Source organism: Mycteria americana, chromosome 15 (genome assembly GCF_035582795.1).
Source record: "Mycteria americana isolate JAX WOST 10 ecotype Jacksonville Zoo and Gardens chromosome 15, USCA_MyAme_1.0, whole genome shotgun sequence".
In the NCBI taxonomy this organism is placed as follows: Eukaryota; Metazoa; Chordata; class Aves; order Ciconiiformes; family Ciconiidae; genus Mycteria; species Mycteria americana.
Window position 1 is genome coordinate 15,423,747 of NC_134379.1, and position 21,397 is coordinate 15,445,143.

Here is a 21,397-nt window from a genome sequence, read left to right on the forward strand (position 1 = left end):
TAAAGCTTTGCTTGGTAATGCGGCAACACTCTGTATCACTCTCTGGCAGAGCCCGGCTGCCAAATTGGAAACGTCCAGAGATTGCGTCCACAGGAAAGCTGCCAGCACTGAAAGCTGCAGCTGGTTTACACTGTTCCTTGGAACTGCATTCGCTGCCACACAGACATTCGCGCTCTGCTAAAGCTTTGCTTGGTAATGGGGCAACACGCTGTATCTCTCTCTGGCAGATCCCGGCTGCCAAGTTTGAAACGTCCAGAGATTGCGTCCACAGGAAAGCTGCCAGCACTGAAAGCTGCAGCTGGTTTTCACTGTCCCTTGGAACTGCATTCGCTGCCACACAGACATTCGTGCTCTGCTAAAGCTTTGCTTGGTAATGGGGTAACACTCTGTATGTCTCTGTCCCAGTGCCCGGCTGCCAAATTGGAAACGTCCAGAGATTGCGCCCACAGGAAAGCTGCCAGCACTGAAAGCTGTAGCTGGTTTTCACTGTCCCTTGGAACTGCATTCGCTGCCACACAGACATTCGCGCTCTGCTAAAGCTTTGCTAGGTAATGGGGCAACACTCTGTATGACTCTCTCCGACTGCCCGGCAGTGAAATTGGAAACGTCCAGAGTTTGCATCCACAGGAAAGCTGCCAGCACTGAAAGCTGTAGCTGGTTTTCACTGTCCCTTGGAACTGCATTCGCTGCCACACAGACATTCGCGCTCTGCTAAAGCTTTGCTTGGTAATGGGGCAACACTCTGTATCTCTCTCTGGCAGAGCCCGGCTGCCAAATTGGAAACGTCCAGAGATTGGGCCCACAGGAAAGCTGCCAGCACTGAAAGCTGTAGCTGGTTTTCACTGTCCCTTGGAACTGCATTCGCTGCCACACAGACATTCACGCTCTGGTAAAGCATTGCTTCGAAATGGAGCAACACTCTGTATATCTCTCTGGCAGAGCCCGGCTGCCAAATTGGAAACGTCCAGAGATTGCGCCCACAGGAAAGCTGCCAGCACTGAAAGCTCTAGCTGGTTTTCACTGTCCCTTGGAACTGCATTCGCTGCCACACAGACATTCGCGCTCAGCTAAAGCTTTGCTAGGTACTGGGGGAAAACTCTGTATAACTCTCTCCGACTGCCCGGCATTGAAATTGGAAATGTCCAGCGATAGCGGCCACACGAAAGCTGCCAGCAGTGAAAGCTGTAGCTGGTTTTCACTGTCCCTTGGAACTGCATTCGCTGCCACACAGACATTCGCGCTCTGCTAAAGCTTTGCTTGGTAATGGGGCAACACTCTGTATCTCTCTCTGGCAGAGCCCGGCTGCCAAATTGGAAACGTCCAGAGATTGCGTCCACAGGAAAGCTGCCAGCACTGAAAGCTGCAGCTGGTTTACACTGTTCCTTGGAACTGCATTCGCTGCCACACAGACATTCGCGCTCTGCTAAAGCTTTGCTTGGTAATGGGGCAACACGCTGTATCTCTCTCTGGCAGATCCCGGCTGCCAAATTTGAAACGTCCAGAGATTGCGTCCACAGGAAAGCTGCCAGCACTGAAAGCTGCAGCTGGTTTTCACTGTCCCTTGGAACTGCATTCGCTGCCACACAGACATTCGTGCTCTGCTAAAGCTTTGCTTGGTAATGGGGTAACACTCTGTATGTCTCTGTCCCAGTGCCCGGCTGCCAAATTGGAAACGTCCAGAGATTGCGCCCACAGGAAAGCTGCCAGCACTGAAAGCTGTAGCTGGTTTTCACTGTCCCTTGGAACTGCATTCGCTGCCACACAGACATTCGCGCTCTGCTAAAGCTTTGCTAGGTAATGGGGCAACACTGTATAACTCTCTCCGACTGCCCGGCAGTGAAATTGGAAACGTCCAGCGATAGCGCCCACAGGAAAGCTGCCAGCACTGAAAGCTCTAGCTGGTTTTCACTGTCCCTTGGAACTGCATTCGCTGCCACACAGACATTCGTGCTCTGCTAAAGCTTTGCTTGGTAATGGGGCAACACTCTGTATCTCTCTCTGGCAGAGCCCGGCTGCCAAATTGGAAACGTCCAGAGATTGCGCCCACAGGAAAGTTGCCAGCACTGAAAGCTGTAGCTGGTTTTCATTGTCCCTTGGAACTCCATTCGCTGACACACAGACATTCGCGCTCTGCTAAAGCTTTGCTTGGTAATGCGGCAACACTCTGTATCACTCTCTGGCAGAGCCCGTCTTCCAAATTGGAAACGTCCAGAGATTGCGCCCACAGGAACGCTGCCAGCACTGAAAGCTGTAGCTGGTTTTCACTGTCCCTTGGAACTGCATTCGCTGCCACACAGATATTCGCGCTCTGCTAAAGCATTGCTTCGAAATGGAGCAACACTGTGTATCTCTCTCTGGCAGAGTCCGGCTGCCAAATTGGAAACGTCCAGAGATTGTGCCCACAGGAAAGCTGCCAGCACTGAAAGCTGTAGCTGGTTTTCACTGTCCCTTGGAAATGCATTCGCTGCCACACAGACATTCGCGCTCTGCTAAAGCTTTGCTAGGTAATGGGGCAACACTCTGTATGACTCTCTCCGACTGCCCGGCAGTGAAATTGGAAACGTCCAGAGTTTGCACCCACAGGAAAGCTGCCAGCAGTGAAAGCTGTAGCTGGTTTTCACTGTCCCTTGGAACTGCATTCGCTGCCACACAGACATTCGCGCTCTGCTAAAGCTTTGCTTGGTAATGGGGCAACACTCTGTATCTCTCTCCGGCAGAGCCCGTCTTCCAAATTGGAAACGTCCAGAGATTGTGCCCACAGGAAAGCTGCCAGCACTGAAAGCTGCAGCTGGTTTTCACTGTCCCTTGGAACTGCATTCGCTGCCACACAGACATTCGTGCTCTGCTAAAGCTTTGCTTGGTAATGGGGTAACACTCTGTATGTCTCTGTCCCAGTGCCCGGCTGCCAATTTGGAAACGTCCAGAGATTGCGCCCACAGGAAAGCTGCCAGCACTGAAAGCTGTAGCTGGTTTTCACTGTCCCTTGGAACTGCATTCGCTGCCACACAGACATTCGCGCTCTGCTAAAGCTTTGCTTGGTAATGGGGCAACACTCTGTATCTCTCTCTGGCAGAGCCCGGCTGCCAAATTGGAAACGTCCAGAGATTGCGCCCACAGGAAAGCTGCCAGCACTGAAAGCTGTAGCTGGTTTTCACTGTCCCTTGGAACTGCATTCGCTGCCACACAGACATTCACGCTCTGGTAAAGCATTGCTTCGAAATGGAGCAACACTCTGTATATCTCTCTGGCAGAGCCCGGCTGCCAAATTGGAAACGTCCAGAGATTGCGCCCACAGGAAAGCTGCCAGCACTGAAAGCTGTAGCTGGTTTTCACTGTCCCTTGGAACTGCATTCGCTGCCACACAGACATTCGCGCTCAGCTAAAGCTTTGCTACGTACTGGGGGAAAACTCTGTATAACTCTCTCCGACTGCCCGGCATTGAAATTGGAAATGTCCAGCGATAGCGGCAACATGAAAGCTGCCAGCAGTGAAAGCTGTAGCTGGTTTTCACTGTCCCTTGGAACTGCATTCGCTACCACACAGACATTCGCGCTCTGCTAAAGCTTTGCTAGGTACTGGGGGAAAACTCTGTATAACTCTCTCCGACTGCCCGGCATTGAAATTGGAAATGTCCAGCGATAGCGGCCACAGGAAACCTGCCAGCACTGAAAGCTGTAGCTGGTTTTCACTGTCCCTTGGAACTGCATTCGCTGCCACACAGACATTCGCGCTCAGCTAAAGCTTTGCTACGTACTGGGGGAAAACTCTGTATAACTCTCTCCGACTGCCCGGCATTGAAATTGGAAATGTCCAGCGATAGCGGCGACATGAAAGCTGCCAGCAGTGAAAGCTGTAGCTGGTTTTCACTGTCCCTTGGAACTGCATTCGCTACCACACAGACATTCGCGCTCTGCTAAAGCTTTGCTAGGTACTGGGGGAAAACTCTGTATAACTCTCTCCGACTGCCCGGCATTGAAATTGGAAATGTCCAGCGATAGCGGCCACACGAAAGCTGCCAGCACTGAAAGCTGTAGCTGGTTTTCACTGTCCCTTGGAACTGCATTCGCTGCCACACAGACATTCGTGCTCTGCTAAAGCTTTGCTTGGTAATGGGACAACACTCTGTATATCTCTCTGGCAGATCCCGGCTGCCAAATTGGAAACGTCCAGAGATTGCGTCCACAGGAAAGCTGCCAGCACTGAAAGCTGCAGCTGGTTTTCACTGTCCCTTGGAACTCCATTCGCTGCCACACAGACATTCGTGCTCTGCTAAAGCTTTGCTTGGTAATGGGGCAACACTCTGTATCTCTCTCTGGCAGAGCCCGTCTTCCAAATTGGAAACGTCCAGAGATTGTGCCCACAGGAAAGCTGCCAGCACTGAAAGCTGCAGCTGGTTTTCACTGTCCCTTGGAACTGCATTCGCTGCCACACAGACATTCGTGCTCTGCTAAAGCTTTGCTAGGTAATGGGGCAACACTGTATAACTCTCTCCGACTGCCCGGCAGTGAAATTGGAAACGTCCAGCGATAGCGCCCACAGGAAAGCTGCCAGCACTGAAAGCTGTAGCTGGTTTTCACTGTCCCTTGGAACTGCATTCGCTGCCACACAGACATTCGTGCTCTGCTAAAGCTTTGCTTGGTAATGGGGCAACACTCTGTATCTCTCTCTGGCAGAGCCCTGTTGCCAAATTGGAAACGTCCAGAGATTGCGCCCACAGGAAAGCTGCCAGCACTGAAAGCTGTAGCTGGTTTACACTGTTCCTTGGAACTGCATTCGCTGCCACACAGACATTCGCGCTCTGCTAAAGCTTTGCTTGGTAATGGGGCAACACTCTGTATCTCTCTCTGGCAGATCCCGGCTGCCAAATTTGAAACGTCCAGAGATTGCGTCCACAGGAAAGCTGCCAGCACTGAAAGCTGTAGCTGGTTTTCACTGTCCCTTGGAACTGCATTCGCTGCCACACAGACATTCGCGCTCTGCTAAAGCTTTGCTAGGTAATGGGGCAACACTCTGTATGACTCTCTCCGACTGCCCGGCAGTGAAATTGGAAACGTCCAGAGTTTGCATCCACAGGAAAGCTGCCAGCACTGAAAGCTGTAGCTGGTTTTCACTGTCCCTTGGAACTGCATTCGCTGCCACACAGACATTCGCGCTCTGCTAAAGCTTTGCTTGGTAATGGGGCAACACTCTGTATCTCTCTCTGGCAGAGCCCGGCTGCCAAATTGGAAACGTCCAGAGATTGGGCCCACAGGAAAGCTGCCAGCACTGAAAGCTGTAGCTGGTTTTCACTGTCCCTTGGAACTGCATTCGCTGCCACACAGACATTCACGCTCTGGTAAAGCATTGCTTCGAAATGGAGCAACACTCTGTATCTCTCTCTGGCAGAGTCCGGCTGCCAAATTGGAAACGTCCAGAGATTGCGCCCACAGGAAAGCTGCCAGCACTGAAAGCTCTAGCTGGTTTTCACTGTCCCTTGGAACTGCATTCGCTGCCACACAGACATTCGCGCTCAGCTAAAGCTTTGCTAGGTACTGGGGGAAAACTCTGTATAACTCTCTCCGACTGCCCGGCATTGAAATTGGAAATGTCCAGCGAGAGCGGCCACACGAAAGCTGCCAGCAGTGAAAGCTGTAGCTGGTTTTCACTGTCCCTTGGAACTGCATTCGCTGCCACACAGACATTCGCGCTCTGCTAAAGCTTTGCTTGGTAATGGGGCAACACTCTGTATCTCTCTCTGGCAGAGCCCGGCTGCCAAATTGGAAACGTCCAGAGATTGCGTCCACAGGAAAGCTGCCAGCACTGAAAGCTGCAGCTGGTTTACACTGTTCCTTGGAACTGCATTCGCTGCCACACAGACATTTGCGCTCTGCTAAAGCTTTGCTTGGTAATGGGGCAACACGCTGTATCTCTCTCTGGCAGATCCCGGCTGCCAAATTTGAAACGTCCAGAGATTGCGTCCACAGGAAAGCTGCCAGCACTGAAAGCTGCAGCTGGTTTTCACTGTCCCTTGGAACTGCATTCGCTGCCACACAGACATTCGTGCTCTGCTAAAGCTTTGCTTGGTAATGGGGTAACACTCTGTATGTCTCTGTCCCAGTGCCCGGCTGCCAAATTGGAAACGTCCAGAGATTGCGCCCACAGGAAAGCTGCCAGCACTGAAAGCTGTAGCTGGTTTTCACTGTCCCTTGGAACTGCATTCGCTGCCACACAGATATTCGCGCTCTGCTAAAGCATTGCTTCGAAATGGAGCAACACTCTGTATCTCTCTCTGGCAGAGCCCGGCTGCCATATTGGAAACGTCCAGAGATTGTGCCCACAGGAAAGCTGCCAGCACTGAAAGCTGTAGCTGGTTTTCACTGTCCCTTGGAACTGCATTCGCTGCCACACAGACATTCGCGCTCTGCTAAAGCTTTGCTAGGTAATGGGGCAACACTCTGTATGACTCTCTCCGACTGCCCGGCAGTGAAATTGGAAACGTCCAGAGTTTGCATCCACAGGAAAGCTGCCAGCACTGAAAGCTGTAGCTGGTTTTCACTGTCCCTTGGAACTGCGTTCGCTGCCACACAGACATTCGCGCTCTGCTAAAGCTTTGCTAGGTAATGGGGCAACACTGTATAACTCTCTCCGACTGCCCGGCAGTGAAATTGGAAACGTCCAGCGATAGGGCCCACAGGAAAGCTGCCAGCACTGAAAGCTGTAGCTGGTTTTCACTGTCCCTTGGAACTGCATTCGCTGCCACACAGACATTCGCGCTCTGCTAAAGCTTTGCTAGGTACTGGGGGAAAACTCTGTATAACTCTCTCCGACTGCCCGGCATTGAAATTGGAAACGTCCAGAGATTGCGTCCACAGGAAAGCTGCCAGCACTGAAAGCTGCAGCTGGTTTTCACTGTCCCTTGGAACTGCATTCGCTGCCACACAGACATTCGTGCTCTGCTAAAGCTTTGCTTGGTAATGGGGCAACACTCTGTATCTCTCTCTGGCAGAGCCCGGCTGCCAAATTGGAAACGTCCAGAGATTGCGCCCACAGGAAAGCTGCCAGCACTGAAAGCTGTAGCTGGTTTTCATTGTCACTTGGAACTCCATTCGCTGACACACAGACATTCGCGCTCTGCTAAAGCTTTGCTTGGTAATGCGGCAACACTCTGTATCACTCTCTGGCAGAGCCCGGCTGCCAAATTGGAAACGTCCAGAGATTGCGTCCACAGGAAAGCTGCCAGCACTGAAAGCTGCAGCTGGTTTACACTGTTCCTTGGAACTGCATTCGCTGCCACACAGACATTCGCGCTCTGCTAAAGCTTTGCTTGGTAATGGGGCAACACTCTGTATCTCTCTCTGGCAGATCCCGGCTGCCAAGTTTGAAACGTCCAGAGATTGCGTCCACAGGAAAGCTGCCAGCACTGAAAGCTGCAGCTGGTTTTCACTGTCCCTTGGAACTGCATTCGCTGCCACACAGACATTCGTGCTCTGCTAAAGCTTTGCTTGGTAATGGGGTAACACTCTGTATGTCTCTGTCCCAGTGCCCGGCTGCCAAATTGGAAACGTCCAGAGATTGCACCCACAGGAAAGCTGCCAGCACTGAAAGCTGTAGCTGGTTTTCACTGTCCCTTGGAACTGCATTCGCTGCCACACAGACATTCGCGCTCTGCTAAAGCTTTGCTAGGTAATGGGGCAACACTCTGTATGACTCTCTCCGACTGCCCGGCAGTGAAATTGGAAACGTCCAGAGTTTGCATCCACAGGAAAGCTGCCAGCACTGAAAGCTGTAGCTGGTTTTCACTGTCCCTTGGAACTGCATTCGCTGCCACACAGACATTCGCGTTCTGCTAAAGCTTTGCTTGGTAATTGGGCAACACTCTGTATCTCTCTCTGGCAGAGCCCGGCTGCCAAATTGGAAACGTCCAGAGATTGGGCCCACAGGAAAGCTGCCAGCACTGAAAGCTGTAGCTGGTTTTCACTGTCCCTTGGAACTGCATTCGCTGCCACACAGACATTCACGCTCTGGTAAAGCATTGCTTCGAAATGGAGCAACACTCTGTATATCTCTCTGGCAGAGCCCGGCTGCCAAATTGGAAACGTCCTGAGATTGCGCCCACAGGAAAGCTGCCAGCACTGAAAGCTCTAGCTGGTTTTCACTGTCCCTTGGAACTGCATTCGCTGCCACACAGACATTCGCGCTCAGCTAAAGCTTTGCTAGGTACTGGGGGAAAACTCTGTATAACTCTCTCCGACTGCCCGGCATTGAAATTGGAAATGTCCAGCGATAGCGGCCACACGAAAGCTGCCAGCAGTGAAAGCTGTAGCTGGTTTTCACTGTCCCTTGGAACTGCATTCGCTGCCACACAGACATTCGCGCTCTGCTAAAGCTTTGCTTGGTAATGGGGCAACACTCTGTATCTCTCTCTGGCAGAGCCCGGCTGCCAAATTGGAAACGTCCAGAGATTGCGTCCACAGGAAAGCTGCCAGCACTGAAAGCTGCAGTTGGTTTACACTGTTCCTTGGAACTGCATTCGCTGCCACACAGACATTCGCGCTCTGCTAAAGCTTTGCTTGGTAATGGGGCAACACGCTGTATCTCTCTCTGGCAGATCCCGGCTGCCAAATTTGAAACGTCCAGAGATTGCGTCCACAGGAAAGCTGCCAGCATGAAAGCTGCAGCTGGTTTTCACTGTCCCTTGGAACTGCATTCGCTGCCACACAGACATTCGTGCTCTGCTAAAGCTTTGCTTGGTAATGGGGTAACACTCTGTATGTCTCTGTCCCAGTGCCCGGCTGCCAAATTGGAAACGTCCAGAGATTGCGCCCACAGGAAAGCTGCCAGCACTGAAAGCTGTAGCTGGTTTTCACTGTCCCTTGGAACTGCATTCGCTGCCACACAGACATTCGCGCTCTGCTAAAGCTTTGCTAGGTAATGGGGCAACACTCTGTATGACTCTCTCCGACTGCCCGGCAGTGAAATTGGAAACGTCCAGAGTTTGCATCCACAGGAAAGCTGCCAGCACTGAAAGCTGTAGCTGGTTTTCACTGTCCCTTGGAACTGCATTCGCTGCCACACAGACATTCGCGCTCTGCTAAAGCTTTGCTTGGTAATGGGGCAACACTCTGTATCTCTTTCTGGCAGAGCCCGGCTGCCAAATTGGAAACGTCCAGAGATTGGGCCCACAGGAAAGCTGCCAGCACTGAAAGCTGTAGCTGGTTTTCACTGTCCCTTGGAACTGCATTCGCTGCCACACAGACATTCATGCTCTGGTAAAGCATTGCTTCGAAATGGAGCAACACTCTGTATATCTCTCTGGCAGAGCCCGGCTGCCAAATTGGAAACGTCCAGAGATTGCGCCCACAGGAAAGCTGCCAGCACTGAAAGCTCTAGCTGGTTTTCACTGTCCCTTGGAACTGCATTCGCTGCCACACAGACATTCGCGCTCAGCTAAAGCTTTGCTAGGTACTGGGGGAAAACTCTGTATAACTCTCTCCGACTGCCCGGCATTGAAATTGGAAATGTCCAGCGATAGCGGCCACACGAAAGCTGCCAGCAGTGAAAGCTGTAGCTGGTTTTCACTGTCCCTTGGAACTGCATTCGCTGCCACACAGACATTCGCGCTCTGCTAAAGCTTTGCTTGGTAATGGGGCAACACTCTGTATCTCTCTCTGGCAGAGCCCGGCTGCCAAATTGGAAACGTCCAGAGATTGCGTCCACAGGAAAGCTGCCAGCACTGAAAGCTGCAGCTGGTTTACACTGTTCCTTGGAACTGCATTCGCTGCCACACAGACATTCGCGCTCTGCTAAAGCTTTGCTTGGTAATGGGGCAACACGCTGTATCTCTCTCTGGCAGATCCCGGCTGCCAAATTTGAAACGTCCAGAGATTGCGTCCACAGGAAAGCTGCCAGCACTGAAAGCTGCAGCTGGTTTTCACTGTCCCTTGGAACTGCATTCGCTGCCACACAGACATTCGTGCTCTGCTAAAGCTTTGCTTGGTAATGGGGTAACACTCTGTATGTCTCTGTCCCAGTGCCCGGCTGCCAAATTGGAAACGTCCAGAGATTGCGCCCACAGGAAAGCTGCCAGCACTGAAAGCTGTAGCTGGTTTTCACTGTCCCTTGGAACTGCATTCGCTGCCACACAGACATTCGCGCTCTGCTAAAGCATTGCTTCGAAATGGAGCAACACTCTGTATCTCTCTCTGGCAGAGCCCGGCTGCCATATTGGAAACGTCCAGAGATTGTGCCCACAGGAAAGCTGCCAGCACTGAAAGCTGTAGCTGGTTTTCACTGTCCCTTGGAACTGCATTCGCTGCCACACAGACATTCGCGCTCTGCTAAAGCTTTGCTAGGTAATGGGGCAACACTCTGTATGACTCTCTCCGACTGCCCGGCAGTGAAATTGGAAACGTCCAGAGTTTGCATCCACAGGAAAGCTGCCAGCACTGAAAGCTGTAGCTGGTTTTCACTGTCCCTTGGAACTGCGTTCGCTGCCACACAGACATTCGCGCTCTGCTAAAGCTTTGCTAGGTAATGGGGCAACACTGTATAAATCTCTCCGACTGCCCGGCAGTGAAATTGGAAACGTCCAGCGATAGGGCCCACAGGAAAGCTGCCAGCACTGAAAGCTGTAGATGGTTTTCACTGTCCCTTGGAACTGCATTCGCTGCCACACAGACATTCGTGCTCTGCTAAAGCTTTGCTTGGTAATGGGGCAACACTCTGTATCTCTCTCTGGCAGAGCCCGGCTGCCAAATTGGAAACGTCCAGAGATTGCGCCCACAGGAAAGCTGCCAGCACTGAAAGCTGTAGCTGGTTTTCAATGTCCCTTGGAACTGCATTCGCTGCCACACAGACATTCGCGCTCTGCTAAAGCTTTGCTAGGTAATGGCGCAACACTGTATAACTCTCTCCGACTGCCCGGCAGTGAAATTGGAAACGTCCAGCGATAGCGCCCACAGGAAAGCTGCCAGCACTGAAAGCTGTAGCTGGTTTTCACTGTCCCTTGGAACTGCATTCGCTGCCACACAGACATTCACGCTCTGGTAAAGCATTGCTTCGAAATGGAGCAACACTCTGTATATCTCTCTGGCAGAGCCCGGCTGCCAAATTGGAAACGTCCAGAGATTGCGCCCACAGGAAAGCTGCCAGCACTGAAAGCTCTAGCTGGTTTTCACTGTCCCTTGGAACTGCATTCGCTGCCACACAGACATTCGCGCTCAGCTAAAGCTTTGCTAGGTACTGGGGGAAAACTCTGTATAACTCTCTCCGACTGCCCGGCATTGAAATTGGAAATGTCCAGCGATAGCGGCCACACGAAAGCTGCCAGCAGTGAAAGCTGTAGCTGGTTTTCACTGTCCCTTGGAACTCCATTCGCTGCCACACAGACATTCGTGCTCTGCGAAAGCTTTGCTTGGTAATGGGGCAACACTCTGTATATCTCTCTGGCAGATCCCGGCTGCCAAATTGGAAACGTCCAGAGATTGCGTCCACAGGAAAGCTGCCAGCACTGAAAGCTGTAGCTGGTTTACACTGTTCCTTGGAACTGCATTCGCTGCCACACAGACATTCGTGCTCTGCTAAAGCTTTGCTTGGTAATGGGGCAACACTCTGTATCTCTCTCTGGCAGAGCCCGTCTTCCAAATTGGAAACGTCCAGAGATTGTGCCCACAGGAAAGCTGCCAGCACTGAAAGCTGCAGCTGGTTTTCACTGTCCCTTGGAACTGCATTCGCTGCCACACAGACATTCGCGCTCAGCTAAAGCTTTGCTAGGTACTGGGGGAAAACTCTGTATAACTCTCTCCGACTGCCCGGCATTGAAATTGGAAATGTCCAGCGATAGCGGCCACACGAAAGCTGCCAGCAGTGAAAGCTGTAGCTGGTTTTCACTGTCCCTTGGAACTGCATTCGCTGCCACACAGACATTCGCGCTCTGCTAAAGCTTTGCTTGGTAATGGGGCAACACTCTGTATCTCTCTCTGGCAGAGCCCGGCTGCCAAATTGGAAACGTCCAGAGATTGCGTCCACAGGAAAGCTGCCAGCACTGAAAGCTGCAGCTGGTTTACACTGTTCCTTGGAACTGCATTCGCTGCCACACAGACATTCGCGCTCTGCTAAAGCTTTGCTTGGTAATGGGGCAACACGCTGTATCTCTCTCTGGCAGATCCCGGCTGCCAAATTTGAAACGTCCAGAGATTGCGTCCACAGGAAAGCTGCCAGCACTGAAAGCTGCAGCTGGTTTTCACTGTCCCTTGGAACTGCATTCGCTGCCACACAGACATTCGTGCTCTGCTAAAGCTTTGCTTGGTAATGGGGTAACACTCTGTATGTCTCTGTCCCAGTGCCCGGCTGCCAAATTGGAAACGTCCAGAGATTGCGCCCACAGGAAAGCTGCCAGCACTGAAAGCTGTAGCTGGTTTTCACTGTCCCTTGGAACTGCATTCGCTGCCACACAGACATTCGCGCTCTGCTAAAGCTTTGCTAGGTAATGGGGCAACACTCTGTATGACTCTCTCCGACTGCCCGGCAGTGAAATTGGAAACGTCCAGAGTTTGCATCCACAGGAAAGCTGCCAGCACTGAAAGCTGTAGCTGGTTTTCACTGTCCCTTGGAACTGCGTTCGCTGCCACACAGACATTCGCGCTCTGCTAAAGCTTTGCTAGGTAATGGGGCAACACTGTATAAATCTCTCCGACTGCCCGGCAGTGAAATTGGAAACGTCCAGCGATAGGGCCCACAGGAAAGCTGCCAGCACTGAAAGCTGTAGCTGGTTTTCACTGTCCCTTGGAACTGCATTCGCTGCCACACAGACATTCGTGCTCTGCTAAAGCTTTGCTTGGTAATGGGGCAACACTCTGTATCTCTCTCTGGCAGAGCCCGGCTGCCAAATTGGAAACGTCCAGAGATTGCGCCCACAGGAAAGCTGCCAGCACTGAAAGCTGTAGCTGGTTTTCAATGTCCCTTGGAACTGCATTCGCTGCCACACAGACATTCGCGCTCTGCTAAAGCTTTGCTAGGTAATGGCGCAACACTGTATAACTCTCTCCGACTGCCCGGCAGTGAAATTGGAAACGTCCAGCGATAGCGCCCACAGGAAAGCTGCCAGCACTGAAAGCTGTAGCTGGTTTTCACTGTCCCTTGGAACTGCATTCGCTGCCACACAGACATTCACGCTCTGGTAAAGCATTGCTTCGAAATGGAGCAACACTCTGTATATCTCTCTGGCAGAGCCCGGCTGCCAAATTGGAAACGTCCAGAGATTGCGCCCACAGGAAAGCTGCCAGCACTGAAAGCTCTAGCTGGTTTTCACTGTCCCTTGGAACTGCATTCGCTGCCACACAGACATTCGCGCTCAGCTAAAGCTTTGCTAGGTACTGGGGGAAAACTCTGTATAACTCTCTCCGACTGCCCGGCATTGAAATTGGAAATGTCCAGCGATAGCGGCCACACGAAAGCTGCCAGCAGTGAAAGCTGTAGCTGGTTTTCACTGTCCCTTGGAACTGCATTCGCTGCCACACAGACATTCGCGCTCTGCTAAAGCTTTGCTTGGTAATGGGGCAACACTCTGTATATCTCTCTGGCAGATCCCGGCTGCTAAATTGGAAACGTCCAGAGATTGCGTCCACAGGAAAGCTGCCAGCACTGAAAGCTGTAGCTGGTTTTCACTGTCCCTTGGAACTGCATTCGCTGCCACACAGACATTCGTGCTCTGCTAAAGCTTTGCTTGGTAATGGGGCAACACTCTGTATCTCTCTCTGGCAGAGCCCGTCTTCCAAATTGGAAACGTCCAGAGATTGTGCCCACAGGAAAGCTGCCAGCACTGAAAGCTGCAGCTGGTTTTCACTGTCCCTTGGAACTGCATTCGCTGCCACACAGACATTCGTGATCTGCTAAAGCTTTGCTTGGTAATGGGGCAACACTCTGTATCTCTCTCTGGCAGAGCCCGGTTGCCAAATTGGAAACGTCCAGAGATTGCGCCCACAGGAAAGCTGCCAGCACTGAAAGCTGTAGCTGGTTTACACTGTTCCTTGGAACTGCATTCGCTGCCACACAGACATTCGCGCTCTGCTAAAGCTTTGCTTGGTAATGGGGCAACACTCTGTATCTCTCTCTGGCAGATCCCGGCTGCCAAATTTGAAACGTCCAGAGATTGCGTCCACAGGAAAGCTGCCAGCACTGAAAGCTGTAGCTGGTTTTCACTGTCCCTTGGAACTGCATTCGCTGCCACACAGACATTCGTGCTCTGCTAAAGCTTTGCTAGGTAATGGGGCAACACTCTGTATGACTCTCTCCGACTGCCCGGCAGTGAAATTGGAAACGTCCAGAGTTTGCATCCACAGGAAAGCTGCCAGCACTGAAAGCTGTAGCTGGTTTTCACTGTCCCTTGGAACTGCATTCGCTGCCACACAGACATTCGCGCTCTGCTAAAGCTTTGCTTGGTAATGGGGCAACACTCTGTATCTCTCTCTGGCAGAGCCCGGCTGCCAAATTGTAAACGTCCAGAGATTGCGCCCACAGGAAAGCTGCCAGCACTGAAAGCTGTAGCTGGTTTTCACTGTCCCTTGGAACTGCATTCGCTGCCACACAGACATTCGCGCTCTGCTAAAGCTTTGCTTGGTAATGGGGCAACACTCTGTATATCTCTCTGGCAGAGCCCGGCTGCCAAATTGGAAACGTCCAGAGATTGCGCCCACAGGAAAGCTGCCAGCACTGAAAGCTCTAGCTGGTTTTCACTGTCCCTTGGAACTGCATTCGCTGCCACACAGACATTCGCGCTCAGCTAAAGCTTTGCTAGGTACTGGGGGAAAACTCTGTATAACTCTCCGCTGCCCGGCATTGAAATTGGAAATGTCCAGCGATAGCGGCCACACGAAAGCTGCCAGCAGTGAAAGCTGTAGCTGGTTTTCACTGTCCCTTGGAACTGCATTCGCTGCCACACAGACATTCGTGCTCTGCTAAAGCTTTGCTTGGTAATGGGGCAACACTCTGTATCTCTCTCTGGCAGAGCCCGGCTGCCAAATTGGAAACGTCCAGAGATTGCGCCCACAGGAAAGCTGCCAGCACTGAAAGCTGTAGCTGGTTTTCATTGTCACTTGGAACTCCATTCGCTGACACACAGACATTCGCGCTCTGCTAAAGCTTTGCTTGGTAATGCGGCAACACTCTGTATCACTCTCTGGCAGAGCCCGGCTGCCAAATTGGAAACGTCCAGAGATTGCGTCCACAGGAAAGCTGCCAGCACTGAAAGCTGCAGCTGGTTTTCATTGTCCCTTGGAACTCCATTCGCTGACACACAGACATTCGCGCTCTGCTAAAGCTTTGCTTGGTAATGCGGCAACACTCTGTATCACTCTCTGGCAGAGCCCGTCTTCCAACTTGGAAACGTCCAGAGATTGCGTCCACAGGAAAGCTGCCAGCACTGAAAGCTGCAGCTGGTTTACACTGTTCCTTGGAACTGCATTCGCTGCCACACAGACATTCGTGCTCTGCTAAAGCTTTGCTTGGTAATGGGGTAACACTCTGTATGTCTCTGTCCCAGTGCCCGGCTGCCAAATTGGAAACGTCCAGAGATTGCGCCCACAGGAACGCTGCCAGCACTGAAAGCTGTAGCTGGTTTTCACTGTCCCTTGGAACTGCATTCGCTGCCACACAGATATTCGCGCTCTGCTAAAGCATTGCTTCGAAATGGAGCAACACTCTGTATCTCTCTCTGGCAGAGTCCGGCTGCCAAATTGGAAACGTCCAGAGATTGTGCCCACAGGAAAGCTGCCAGCACTGAAAGCTGTAGCTGGTTTTCACTGTCCCTTGGAAATGCATTCGCTGCCACACAGACATTCGCGCTCTGCTAAAGCTTTGCTTGGTAATGGGGCAACACTCTGTATCTCTCTCTGGCAGAGGCCGTCTTCCAAATTGGAAACGTCCAGAGATTGTGCCCACAGGAAAGCTGCCAGCACTGAAAGCTGCAGCTGGTTTTCACTGTCCCTTGGAACTGCATTCGCTGCCACACAGACATTCGTGCTCTGCTAAAGCTTTGCTTGGTAATGGGGTAACACTCTGTATGTCTCTGTCCCAGTGCCCGGCTGCCAATTTGGAAACGTCCAGAGATTGCGCCCACAGGAAAGCTGCCAGCACTGAAAGCTGTAGCTGGTTTTCACTGTCCCTTGGAACTGCATTCGCTGCCACACAGACATTCGCGCTCTGCTAAAGCTTTGCTTGGTAATGGGGCAACACTCTGTATCTCTCTCTGGCAGAGCCCGGCTGCCAAATTGGAAACGTCCAGAGATTGCGCCCACAGGAAAGCTGCCAGCACTGAAAGCTGTAGCTGGTTTTCACTGTCCCTTGGAACTGCATTCGCTGCCACACAGACATTCACGCTCTGGTAAAGCATTGCTTCGAAATGGAGCAACACTCTGTATATCTCTCTGGCAGAGCCCGGCTGCCAAATTGGAAACGTCCAGAGATTGCGCCCACAGGAAAGCTGCCAGCACTGAAAGCTGTAGCTGGTTTTCACTGTCCCTTGGAACTGCATTCGCTGCCACACAGACATTCGCGCTCAGCTAAAGCTTTGCTACGTACTGGGGGAAAACTCTGTATAACTCTCTCCGACTGCCCGGCATTGAAATTGGAAATGTCCAGCGATAGCGGGCACACGAAAGCTGCCAGCACTGAAAGCTGTAGCTGGTTTTCACTGTCCCTTGGAACTGCATTCGCTGCCACACAGACATTCGTGCTCTGCTAAAGCTTTGCTTGGTAATGGGACAACACTCTGTATATCTCTCTGGCAGATCCCGGCTGCCAAATTGGAAACGTCCAGAGATTGCGTCCACAGGAAAGCTGCCAGCACTGAAAGCTGCAGCTGGTTTTCACTGTCCCTTGGAACTCCATTCGCTGCCACACAGACATTCGTGCTCTGCTAAAGCTTTGCTTGGTAATGGGGCAACACTCTGTATCTCTCTCTGGCAGAGCCCGTCTTCCAAATTGGAAACGTCCAGAGATTGTGCCCACAGGAAAGCTGCCAGCACTGAAAGCTGCAGCTGGTTTTCACTGTCCCTTGGAACTGCATTCGCTGCCACACAGACATTCGTGCTCTGCTAAAGCTTTGCTAGGTAATGGGGCAACACTGTATAACTCTCTCCGACTGCCCGGCAGTGAAATTGGAAACGTCCAGCGATAGCGCCCACAGGAAAGCTGCCAGCACTGAAAGCTGTAGCTGGTTTTCACTGTCCCTTGGAACTGCATTCGCTGCCACACAGACATTCGTGCTCTGCTAAAGCTTTGCTTGGTAATGGGGCAACACTCTGTATTTCTCTCTGGCAGAGCCCGGTTGCCAAATTGGAAACGTCCAGAGATTGCGCCCACAGGAAAGCTGCCAGCACTGAAAGCTGTAGCTGGTTTACACTGTTCCTTGGAACTGCATTCGCTGCCACACAGACATTCGCGCTCTGCTAAAGCTTTGCTTGGTAATGGGGCAACACTCTGTATCTCTCTCTGGCAGATCCCGGCTGCCAAATTTGAAACGTCCAGAGATTGCGTCCACAGGAAAGCTGCCAGCACTGAAAGCTGTAGCTGGTTTTCACTGTCCCTTGGAACTGCATTCGCTGCCACACAGACATTCGCGCTCTGCTAAAACATTGCTTCGAAATGGAGCAACACTCTGTATCTCTCTCTGGCAGAGTCCGGCTGCCATATTGGAAACGTCCAGAGATTGTGCCCACAGGAAAGCTGCCAGCACTGAAAGCTGTAGCTGGTTTTCACTGTCTCTTGGAACTGCATTCGCTGCCACACAGACATTCGCGCTCTGCTAAAGCTTTGCTAGGTAATGGGGCAACACTCTGTATGACTCTCTCCGACTGCCCGGCAGTGAAATTGGAAACGTCCAGAGTTTGCATCCACAGGAAAGCTGCCAGCACTGAAAGCTGTAGCTGGTTTTCACTGTCCTTTGGAACTGCATTCGCTGCCACACAGACATTCGCGCTCAGCTAAAGCTTTGCTAGGTACTGGGGGAAAACTCTGTATAACTCTCTCCGCTGCCCGGCATTGAAATTGGAAATGTCCAGCGATAGCGGCCACACGAAAGCTGCCAGCAGTGAAAGCTGTAGCTGGATTTCACTGTCCCTTGGAACTGCATTCGCTGCCACACAGACATTCGCGCTCTGCTAAAGCTTTGCTAGGTACTGGGGGAAAAATCTGTATAACTCTCTCCGACTGCCCGGCATTGAAATTGGAAATGTCCAGCGATAGCGGCCACACGAAAGCTGCCAGCAGTGAAAGCTGTAGCTGGTTTTCACTGTCCCTTGGAACTGCATTCGCTGCCACACAGACATTCGTGCTCTGCTAAAGCTTTGCTTGGTAATGGGGCAACACTCTGTATCTCTCTCTGGCAGAGCCCGGCTGCCAAATTGGAAACGTCCAGAGATTGCGCCCACAGGAAAGCTGCCAGCACTGAAAGCTGTAGCTGGTTTTCATTGTCACTTGGAACTCCATTCGCTGACACACAGACATTCGCGCTCTGCTAAAGCTTTGCTTGGTAATGGGGCAACACTCTGTATCTCTCTCTGGCAGAGCCCGGATGCCAAATTGGAAACGTCCAGATATTGCGTCCACAGGAAAGCTGCCAGCACTGAAAGCTGCAGCTGGTTTACACTGTTCCTTGGAACTGCATTCGCTGCCACACAGACATTCGCGCTCTGCTAAAGCTTTGCTTGGTAATGGGGCAACACTCTGTATCTCTCTCTGGCAGATCCCGGCTGCCAAGTTTGAAACGTCCAGAGATTGCGTCCACAGTAAAGCTGCCAGCACTGAAAGCTGCAGCTGGTTTTCACTGTCCCTTGGAACTGCATTCGCTGCCACACAGACATTCGTGCTCTGCTAAAGCTTTGCTTGGTAATGGGGTAACACTCTGTATGTCTCTGTCCCAGTGCCCGGCTGCCAAATTGGAAACGTCCAGAGATTGCGCCCACAGGAAAGCTGCCAGCACTGAAAGCTGTAGCTGGTTTTCACTGTCCCTTGGAACTGCATTCGCTGCCACACAGACATTCGCGCTCTGCTAAAGCATTGCTTCGAAATGGAGCAACACTCTGTATCTCTCTCTGGCAGAGCCCGGCTGCCATATTGGAAACGTCCAGAGATTGTGCCCACAGGAAAGCTGCCAGCACTGAAAGCTGTAGCTGGTTTTCACTGTCCCTTGGAACTGCATTCGCTGCCACACAGACATTCGCGCTCTGCTAAAGCTTTGCTAGGTAATGGGGCAACACTCTGTATGACTCTCTCCGACTGCCCGGCAGTGAAATTGGAAACGTCCAGAGTTTGCATCCACAGGAAAGCTGCCAGCACTGAAAGCTGTAGCTGGTTTTCACTGTCCCTTGGAACTGCATTCGCTGCCACACAGACATTCGCGCTCTGCTAAAGCTTTGCTTGGTAATGGGGCAACACTCTGTATCTCTCTCTGGCAGAGCCCGGCTGCCAAATTGGAAACGTCCAGAGATTGGGCCCACAGGAAAGCTGCCAGCACTGAAAGCTGTAGCTGGTTTTCACTGTCCCTTGGAACTGCATTCGCTGCCACACAGACATTCACGCTCTGGTAAAGCATTGCTTCGAAATGGAGCAACACTCTGTATATCTCTCTGGCAGAGCCCGGCTGCCAAATTGGAAACGTCCAGAGATTGCGCCCACAGGAAAGCTGCCAGCACTGAAAGCTCTAGCTGGTTTTCACTGTCCCTTGGAACTGCATTCGCTGCCACACAGACATTCGCGCTCAGCTAAAGCTTTGCTAGGTACTGGGGGAAAACTCTGTATAACTCTCTCCGACTGCCCGGCATTGAAATTGGAAATGTCCAGCGATAGCGGCCACACGAAAGCTGCCAGCAGTGAAAGCTGTAGCTGGTTTTCACTGTCCCTTGGAACTGCATTCGCTGCCACACAGACATTCGCGCTCTGCTAAAGCTTTGCTTGGTAATGGGGCAACACTCTGTATCTCTCTCTGGCAGAGCCCGGCTGCCAAATTGGAAACGTCCAGAGATTGCGTCCACAGGAAAGCTGCCAGCACTGAAAGCTGCAGCTGGTTTACACTGTTCCTTGGAACTGCATTCGCTGCCACACAGACATTCGCGCTCTGCTAAAGCTTTGCTTGGTAATGGGGCAACACTCTGTATCTCTCTCTGGCAGATCCCGGCTGCCAAATTTGAAACGTCAAGAGATTGCGTCCACAGGAAAGCTGCCAGCACTGAAAGCTGCAGCTGGTTTTCACTGTCCCTTGGAAATGCATTCGCTGCCACACAGACATTCGTGCTCTGCTAAAGCTTTGCTTGGTAATGGGGTAACACTCTGTATGTCTCTGTCCCAGTGCCCGGCTGCCAAATTGGAAACGTCCAGAGATTGCGCCCACAGGAAAGCTGCCAGCACTGAAAGCTGTAGCTGGTTTTCACTGTCCCTTGGAACTGCATTCGCTGCCACACAGACATTCGCGCTCTGCTAAAGCATTGCTTCGAAATGGAGCAACACTCTGTATCTCTCTCTGGCAGAGCCCGGCTGCCATATTGGAAACGTCCAGAGATTGTGCCCACAGGAAAGCTGCCAGCACTGAAAGCTGTAGCTGGTTTTCACTGTCCCTTGGAACTGCATTCGCTGCCACACAGACATTCGCGCTCTGCTAAAGCTTTGCTAGGTAATGGGGCAACACTCTGTATGACTCTCTCCGACTGCCCGGCAGTGAAATTGGAAACGTCCAGAGTTTGCATCCACAGGAAAGCTGCCAGCACTGAAAGCTGTAGCTGGTTTTCACTGTCCCTTGGAACTGCATTCGCTGCCACACAGACATTCGCGCTCTGCTAAAGCTTTGCTTGGTAATGGGGCAACACTCTGTATCTCTCTCTGGCAGAGCCCGGCTGCCAAATTGGAAACGTCCAGAGATTGGGCCCACAGGAAAGCTGCCAGCACTGAAAGCTGTAGCTGGTTTTCACTGTCCCTTGGAACTGCATTCGCTGCCACACAGACATTCACGCTCTGGTAAAGCATTGCTTCGAAATGGAGCAACAATCTGTATATCTCTCTGGCAGAGCCCGGCTGCCAAATTGGAAACGTCCAGAGATTGGGCCCACAGGAAAGCTGCCAGCACTGAAAGCTCTAGCTGGTTTTCACTGTCCCTTGGAACTGCATTCGCTGCCACACAGACATTCGCGCTCAGCTAAAGCTTTGCTAGGTACTGGGGGAAAACTCTGTATAACTCTCTCCGACTGCCCGGCATTGAAATTGGAAATGTCCAGCGATAGCGGCCACACGAAAGCTGCCAGCAGTGAAAGCTGTAGCTGGTTTTCACTGTCCCTTGGAACTGCATTCGCTGCCACACAGACATTCGCGCTCTGCTAAAGCTTTGCTTGGTAATGGGGCAACACTCTGTATCTCTCTCTGGCAGAGCCCGGCT